The sequence below is a fragment of the Bufo gargarizans genome, unplaced genomic scaffold (genome assembly GCF_014858855.1).
Source record: "Bufo gargarizans isolate SCDJY-AF-19 unplaced genomic scaffold, ASM1485885v1 original_scaffold_1380_pilon, whole genome shotgun sequence".
Taxonomy (NCBI): Eukaryota; Metazoa; Chordata; class Amphibia; order Anura; family Bufonidae; genus Bufo; species Bufo gargarizans.
In genome coordinates this window covers 29,055-38,377 of record NW_025334329.1, presented here as the reverse complement: position 1 = coordinate 38,377, position 9,323 = coordinate 29,055, and positions in this window count along the sequence as shown.

The following is a 9,323-nucleotide window of genomic DNA, read 5'->3' as shown; positions in this document are numbered from 1 at the left end:
GACAATGACCCTAAGCCCACGGCCAGGACAACTCTGGGAATGTCCTTGAGGGGCCAGAGACCTGGACCCATGGAACATCTCTGGAGAGACCTGAAGATGGCTGTCCACCGACGGCCCCCGTCCAACCTGACAGAGCTGGAGAGGATCTGAAGAGAACATCCCCCAAATCCAGGTGTAAACCTTGTGGCATCATCTCCAAGAAGGCTGGAATCACTGCCAGAGGGGCTGAAGACTTATGTCCTGAGTAAAGGGGTTGAAGACTTATGTCCTGAGTAAAGGGGCTGAAGACTTACAGTTGTGTTCAAAATAATAGCAGTCAGACACCACTAACCTGATCAATCACTGTTTTTGGTAGAGATGATATTTCTACATGGCAGATAATTTACTAGCAGGTGTAGTCGAGTAATAGAAACCCGACAGTCAGGACCTGCTGCTGCTGATTCTGTGTAATTCAATCACTTATTGAAAGGGGTATGTTCAAAATAACAGCAGTGTGGAGTTCAATGAGTGAGGTCATTCATTCTTTGAAAAAAAAGGTGGCAATTATTGCCTTTATTTAAGGAAGGAAGGCAGCAGATGACCTGCCAGTCACAGTGCATTTCTCTCTGAAATTCTGAGGAATATGGGTCGTTTTTAGACATTGTTCAGAAGAACAGCGTGCCTTGATTAAAAAGTTGATTGGAGAGGGGAAAACATATAAAGAAGTGCAGAAAATGATCGCAAATGCTTTAAAACCAAAACCTGAAAGACGTGGAAGAAAATGAAAAACTACCATTCGAATGGATAGAGGAAAAGCCAAAATAGCGAGGACTCGGCCAACAATCAGCTCCAGGAAGATGACAGAAGGTGTGAAGTTCCCTGTGAGTCCTGTTACAATGAGAAGACGCCGATGTGAGGCCGAGCGATCTGCAAGAAGCCCCCGCAAAGTCCACTGCTGGAAACAAGACGTGGGCTGAAGAGCTTACAATCTGCACATTGACCGGCCTGAAGAGACATTCTGTGGACTGATGGAAGTACGATGGTTCTGTTTGGGTCTAGTGGCCGGAGACAGTTTGTCAGACGACCCCCAAACACTGAATTCAGCCCCCGTGCACTGTGAAGACAGTAAAGTATGGTGGACAAGCATCATGATATGGGGATGTGTCTCAGACTACGGTGTGGGGCCTATTTACCGCAGACCAGGGATCATGGATCAGTCTGAATCCATCAGAATACTGGAGGAGGTCCTGCTGCCTTATGCTGAAGAGGATATGCCCTTGACATGGGTGTCCAACAAGACAACGACCCCAAACACTCCAGTAAACGGACAACATCTCGGCTCCAGACCAACAAGACTGACGTTATGGAGCCGCCGGCCCGATCCCCGGATCCTAATCCAATAGAAAACTTGTGGGTGACATCAAACATGCAGCTTCTGAGGCAAAACCAAGAAATAGAGAAGAACGGTAGAATGTGGTCCGATCATCCGGGGCCGGAGAACCTGGTCACAGGGGCAGAAGGTGGTGACGCCGAGCAGCACAGACGCCCAGCAGGTCTCAATGCACTGTATATGATGGGGGAACTGATAGCACAAGGAGCGAGAGGACAGAATGTGAGGACACTGAGGGGTGTGAGGACTTTCTCAATGCACTGTATATGATGGGAGAACTGATAGCACAAGGAGCGAGAGGGCAGAATGTGAGGACACTGAGGGGTGTGAGGACTTTCTCAATGCACTGTATATGATGGGGAAACTGATAGCACAAGGAGCGAGAGGACAGAATGTGAGGACACTGAGGGGTGTGAGGACTTTCTCAATGCACTGTATATGATGGGGAAACTGATAGCACAAGGAGCGAGAGGACAGAATGTGAGGACACTGAGGGGTGTGTGGACTTTCTCAATGCACTGTATATGATGGGGAAACTGATAGCACAAGGAGCGAGAGGACAGAATGTGAGGACACTGAGGGGTGTGTGGACTTTCTCAATGCACTGTATATGATGGGGAAACTGATAGCACAAGGAGCGAGAGGACAGAATGTGAGGACATTGAGGGGTGTGAGGACTTTCTCAATGCACTGTATATGATGGGGGAACTGATAGCAGAAGGATGTAGAGGACAGAATGTGAGGACACTGAGGGGTGTGAGGACTTTCTCAATGCACTGTATATGATGGGGGATCTGATAGCACAAGGAGGGAGAGGACAGAATGTGAGGACACTGAGGGGTGTGAGGACTTTCTCAATGCACTGTATATGATGGGGGAACTGATAGCACAAGGACGGAGAGGACATGGGGGGGTCATTTATGAATAGATATACGGCAATGTTCATTGTATATCTGTCGCACATTCGGGGATTTGCGGGCGAATCTGTGACTTCTTCCCCATCCACGCCAGTCGCCACATGCGCCAGTTTTAGGCCGGCCGCTCTACATAACTTAGAAGCATCGAGCGCCAGCGCAGGGTTATCAAGACTGGAGTCTAAAGCTCCGGTCTTCATACACGACCGCCATAGTTTGTAGGGCGGCCAATCGACCTCCGTCCGTCCAGGGCAGCAAGATGAGCCACAGGAAGGCAAAAACCCCATGGGGTGGAGGACAATTTCCTTCATTTTAGGGGGAAAATTCCTTCCTAACTCAAAAATGTGAAACAAGTAAAAGGGTCTGAAGACTTTGGGAAGGCTCTGTATACAGACGTGAGGGGGGGGGGGGGCAGGAATACTCGGCACATATGTCGGTGAGCGCCTCCCGCCGAGCGTTAATCTCACCCTCCTGACCATTTAATCCTGCAGACAAAACATTGCGACGTCTCCTCAGCTCTGATAGAGATGTCCTGCGGAGGCTACAAAACACACACGAGGTTCACGCCCATGGGCAACACATGGCACCCGCTCCGCGCCCCCCACATCCCATTGGCAGTTAAAGGGCCAGCGCAGTCCTATAGATGAATCGGAATATCATGTTCTGCAACTTTCTAATAAACGGTTTCAGGTTTTTTATTTATTATACACACTTATATAGCACTACTAATTCCGCAGCGCTTTACAGACATTATCATCCAACTGTCCCCAGGAGCTCACAATCTAAGGTCCCTGTCAGTATGTCTTTGGAGTGTGGGAGGAAACATACAAACTCAATGCAGATGTTACCCATGGTCGGATTCGAACCTAGGACCCCAGTGCTGCAAGGCAACAGTGCTAACCACTGAGCCACCGTGCTGCCTGGTGAGAAAGTCCTCACACCCCTCACTCTCCTCTCGCTCCTTGTGCTATCAGTTCCCCCATCGTTCTGCCCTCAGTCCCCAGAATAAGAAAGTGAGAAGAAGGTGAGAAATCTTAAAACCTCACAGGGACATAAGTCTTCAGCCCCTTTGGTCTGATACTTGACATTCAGCTCTGGTTCCTCCCATTAAGTAAAGGGGCTGAAGACTTATGTCATTGTGAGGTTTTTCTCAGTAAATCCGTGACGATTTCTCACCTTCTTATTCTGGGGACTGAGGGCAGAACGATGGGGGAACTGATAGCACAAGGAGTGAGAGGACAGAATGTGAGGACACTGAGGGGTGTGATGACTTTCCCAATGCACTGTATATGATGGGGGAACTGATAGCACAAGGAGCGAGAGGACAGAATGTGAGGACACGGAGGGGTGTGAGGACTTTCCCAATGCTCTGTATATGATGGGGGAACTGATAGCACAAGGAGCGAGAGGACAGAATGTGAGGACACGGAGGGGTGTGAGGACTTTCCCAATGCACTGTATATGATGGGGGAACTGATAGCACAAGGAGCGAGAGGACAGAATGTGAGGACAGTAAGGGTGTGAGGACTTTCTCAATGCACTGTATATGATGGGGGAACTGATAGCACAAGGAGCGAGAGGACAGAATGTGAGGACACGGAGGGGTGTGAGGACTTTCCCAATGCACTGTATATGATGGGGGAACTGATAGCACAAGGAGCGAGAGGACAGAATGTGAGGACAGTAAGGGTGTGAGGACTTTCTCAATGCACTGTATATGATGGGGGAACTGATAGCACAAGGAGCGAGAGGACAGAATGTGAGGACACGGAGGGGTGTGAGGACTTTCCCAATGCACTGTATATGATGGGGGAACTGATAGCACAAGGAGCGAGAGGACAGAATGTGAGGACAGTAAGGGTGTGAGGACTTTCTCAATGCACTGTATATGATGGGGGAACTGATAGCACAAGGAGCGAGAGGACAGAATGTGAGGACACTGAGGGGTGTGAGGACTTTCCCAATGCATTGTATATGATGGGGGAACTGATAGCACAAGGAGCGAGAGGACAGAATGTGAGGACACTGGGGGGGTGTGAGGACTTTCTCAATGCACTGTAGTCCTGCTCATACAGCTGAGGGTATGTTACATGTGTCCATATGGCGCTCAGGGTCACAGCTGAACCTCTGGTTGTTGCCAAACACCAGGTCGCTGAGGTCACAGTAATCGGCCTTTTTCCACAGACAATCAGCTGTCGCCATGGAGACCAGCCATCAAACCCTCCTGTTTGTTACATTGTATCAGGTGCTTTAGTCTCAGTGGATACAACTGTAACATCCCCTCAGCTGTGAGCTGTATCAGGCTCCTTGACGTGTTTCCATTGACTGACAGCAAGCAGGGATCTTAAAAATGGTGAAGAATCCAAGCCTGTTGGAAGGGCAGAGCGTTGGAGAATGTGCAGCGCTGCGCACTTCTTAGGCCTCATGCACATTACTGTGTTTTCAATCTCTGTCCGATCCGCATTTTTTGTGGCGTACTCATGGACAATTCCATTCTATGAGTCTGCAAAAAAAATACAAAAAAAACCGGACGGAACGCGGATGTCATTCGTCTGTCTGTTCCAGCAATAGAACATGTCTTATTCTGGTCCGTACTGCGATAAGAATTGTAATTTCTAGTGATGGGAGTGAGAAAAATGCGGACTGTACGGAAGGCGTCCACATTGTATGGATCGGTGGATCGCGGACTGGTGTGCATGAGGCTTTACAACAGAGAGGGGCGCCGGCCCTTTAATTCTATAAACATCGCTGCTCAGCGGTCTCTGGTCGGGAGATTGTATGTATTTATATTGTAGCTGTGGGCACTGGATATTGATCACTGGTCTCTGGATATTGATCATTGGGCACTGGTCACCGGTCTCTGGTGGTCCGCGCACATTGCAGGTATCTATATTGTAGCTGTGGGCACTGGTTATTGGGCACTGGTCTATGGTTATTGGGCACTAGTCTCTGGTTATTGATCATTGGGCACTGGTCTCTGGTTATTGGGCACTGGCTATTGGGCACTGGTAACTGGTCTCTGGTGGTCCGCACACATTGCAGGTATCTATATTGTAGCTGTGGGCACTGGCTATTGGGCACTGGTCTATGGTTATTGGGCACTAGTCTCTGGTTATTGATCATTGGGCACTGGTCACTGGCTATTGGGCACTGGTAACTGGTCTCTGGTGGTCCGCACACATTGCAGATATCTATATTGTAGCTGTGGGCACTGGTTATTGATCATTGGGCACTGGTTATTGATCATTGGGCACTGGTCTCTGGTTATTGATCATTGGGCACTGGTCTCTGGTTATTGATCATTGGGCACTGGTCACTGGCTATTGGGCACTGGTCACTGGTTATTGGGCACTGGTTATTGGGCACTGGTCTCTGGTGGTCCGCGCACATTGCAGGTATCTATATTGTAGCTGTGGGCACTGGATATTGATCATTGGGCACTGGTTATTGATCATTGGGCACTGGTCACTGGTTATTGGGTACTGGTCTCTGGCTATTGGTCACTGGTTATTGGTCACTGGTCATTGGATATTGGGCACTGGGCACTGGTCTCTGGTGGTCCGCGTACATTGCAGGTATCTATATTGTAGCTGTGGGCACTGGTTATTGGGCACTGGGCACTGGTCTCTGGTGGTCCGGGCACATTGCAGGTATCTATATTGTAGCTGTGGGCACTGGTTATTGGGCACTGGGCACTGGTCTCTGGTGGTCCGGGCACATTGCAGGTATCTATATTGTAGCTGTGGTCTCTTCTCCGTCCAGGTGGTTGATAACGTTTCTTCTCTTCCTTCCAGGGTTTCAGGTTCTCACCATTTTCAAAGGTCGCTGCTTGCTGTGCTGGGGGCGTTCACTGCATACAGCCAGGGGCCGTAAACCTGTCCTCATCTACAATGCATTGCAAAAGTCCTCACATCCTGTCCTCTCGCTCCTTGTGCCCTCAGTCCCCAGAATGAGAAAGTGAGAAGAAGGTGAGAAATCTTAAAACCTCACGTAAGTCTTCAGCACCTTTTCTCTGATACTTGACATTCAGCTCTGGTTCCTCCCATTAAGTAAAGGGGTTGAAGACTTATGTCCCGAGTAAAGGGGCTGAAGACTTATGTCCCGAGTAAAGGGGCTGAAGACTTATGCTCTGGGGGGGGGGTAAAGGGGCTGAAGTCTTATGCTCCTGTGAGGTTTTAAGATTTCTCACTTTCTCATTCTGGGGACTGAGGGCAGAACAATGGGGGAACTGATAGCACAAGGAGCGAGAGGACAGAATGTGAGGACACTGAGGGGTGTGAGGACTTTCTCAATGCACTGTATATGATGGGGGAACTGATAGCACAAGGAGCGAGAGGACAGAATGTGAGGACACTGAGGGGTGTGAGGACTTTCTCAATGCACTGTATATGATGGGGGAACTGATAGCACAAGGAGCGAGAGGACAGAATGTGAGGACACTGAGGGGTGTGAGGACTTTCTCAATGCACTGTATATGATGGGGGAACTGATAGCACAAGGAGCGAGAGGACAGAATGTGAGGACACTGAGGGGTGTGAGGACTTTCTCAATGCACTGTATATGATGGGGGAACTGATAGCACAAGGAGCGAGAGGACAGAATATGAGGACACTGAGGGGTGTGAGGACTTTCTCAATGCACTGTATATGATGGGGGAACTGATCGCACAAGGAGCGAGAGGACAGAATATGAGGACACTGAGGGGTGTGAGGACTTTCTCAATGCACTGTATATGATGGGGGATCTGATAGCACAAGGAGCGAGAGGACAGAATGTGAGGACACGGAGGGGTGTGAGGACTTTCTCAATGCACTGTATATGATGGGGGAACTGATAGCACAAGGAGTGAGAGGACAGAATGTGAGGACACGGAGGGGTGTGAGGACTTTCCCAATGCACTGTATATGATGGGGGAACTGATAGCACAAGGAGCGAGAGGGCAGAATATGAGGACACTGAGGGGTGTGAGGACTTTCTCAATGCACTGTATATGATGGGGGAACTGATAGCACAAGGAGCGAGAGGACAGAACGTGAGGACACTGGGGGGTGTGAGGACTTTCTCAATGCACTGTATATGATGGGGGAACTGATAGCACAAGGAGCGAGAAGACAGAATGTGAGGACACTGAGGGGTGTGAGGACTTTCTCAATGCACTGTATATGATGGGGGAACTGATAGCACAAGGAGCGAGAGGACAGAACGTGAGGACACTGGGGGGTGTGAGGACTTTCTCAATGCACTGTATATGATGGGGGAACTGATAGCACAAGGAGCGAGAAGACAGAATGTGAGGACACTGAGGGGTGTGAGGACTTTCTCAATGCACTGTATATGATGGGGGAACTGATAGCACAAGGAGCGAGAGGACAGAACGTGAGGACACTGAGGGGTGTGAGGACTTTCTCAATGCACTGTATATGATGGGGGAACTGATAGCACAAGGAGCGAGAAGACAGAATGTGAGGACACTGAGGGGTGTGTGGACTTTCTCAATGCACTGTATATGATGGGGGATCTGATTGCACAAGGAGCGAGAGGACAGAATGTGAGGACACGGAGGGGTGTGAAGACTTTCTCAATGCACTGTATATGATGGGAGAACTGATAGCACAAGGAGCGAGAAGACAGAATGTGAGGACACTGAGGGGTGTGAGGACTTTCTCAATGCACTGTATATGATGGGGGAACTGATAGCACAAGGAGCGAGAGGACAGAACGTGAGGACACTGGGGGGTGTGAGGACTTTCTCAATGCACTGTATATGATGGGGGAACTGATAGCACAAGGAGCGAGAGGACAGAACGTGAGGACACTGGGGGGTGTGAGGACTTTCTCAATGCACTGTATATGATGGGGGAACTGATAGCACAAGGAGCGAGAGGACAGAATGTGAGGACACTGGGGGGTGTGAGGACTTTCTCAATGCACTGTATATGATGGGGGAACTGATAGTACAAGGAGCGAGAGGACAGAATGTGAGGACACTGGGGGGGTGTGAGGACTTTCTCAATGCACTGTAGTCCTGCTCATACAGCTGAGGGTATGTTGCATGTTTCCATACGGCGCTCAGGGTCACAGCTGAACCTCTGGTTGTTGCCAAACCCCAGGTCGCCGAGGTCACAGTAATCTGCCTTTTTCCACAGACAATCAGCTGTCGCCATGGAGACCAGCCATCAAACCCTCCTGTTTGTTACATTGTATCAGGTGCTTTAGTCTCAGTGGATACAACTGTAACATCCCCTCAGCTGTGAGCTGTATCAGGCTCCTTGACGTGTTTCCATTGACTGACAGCAAGCAGGGATCTTAAAAATGGTGAAGAATCCAAGCCTGTTGGAAGGGCAGAGCGTTGGAGAATGTGCAGCGCTGCGCACTTCTTAGGCCTCATGCACATTACTGTGTTTTCAATCTCTGTCCGATCCGCATTTTTTGTGGCGTACTCATGGACAATTCCATTCTATGAGTCTGCAAAAAAAATACAAAAAAAAACGGACGGAACGCGGATGTCATTCGTCTGTCTGTTCCAGCAATAGAACATGTCTTATTCTGGTCCGTACTGCGATAAGAATTGTAATTTCTAGTGATGGGAGTGAGAAAAATGCGGACTGCACGGAAGGCGTCCACATTGTATGGATCGGTGGATCGCGGACTGGTGTGCATGAGGCTTTACAACAGAGAGGGGCGCCGGCCCTTTAATTCTATAAACATCGCTGCTCAGCGGTCTCTGGTCGGGAGATTGTATGTATTTATATTGTAGCTGTGGGCACTGGATATTGATCACTGGTCTCTGGATATTGATCACTGGTCTCTGGATATTGATCACTGGTCTCTGGTCACCGGTCTCTGGTGGTCCGCGCACATTGCAGGTATCTATATTGTAGCTGTGGGCACTGGTTATTGATAATTGGGCACTGGTTATTGATCATTGGGCACTGGTCACTGGTTATTGGGCACTGGTCTCTGGTTATTGATCATTGGTCACTGGTCTCTGGTGGTCCGGGCACATTGCAGGTATCTATATTGTAGCTGTGGGCACTGGT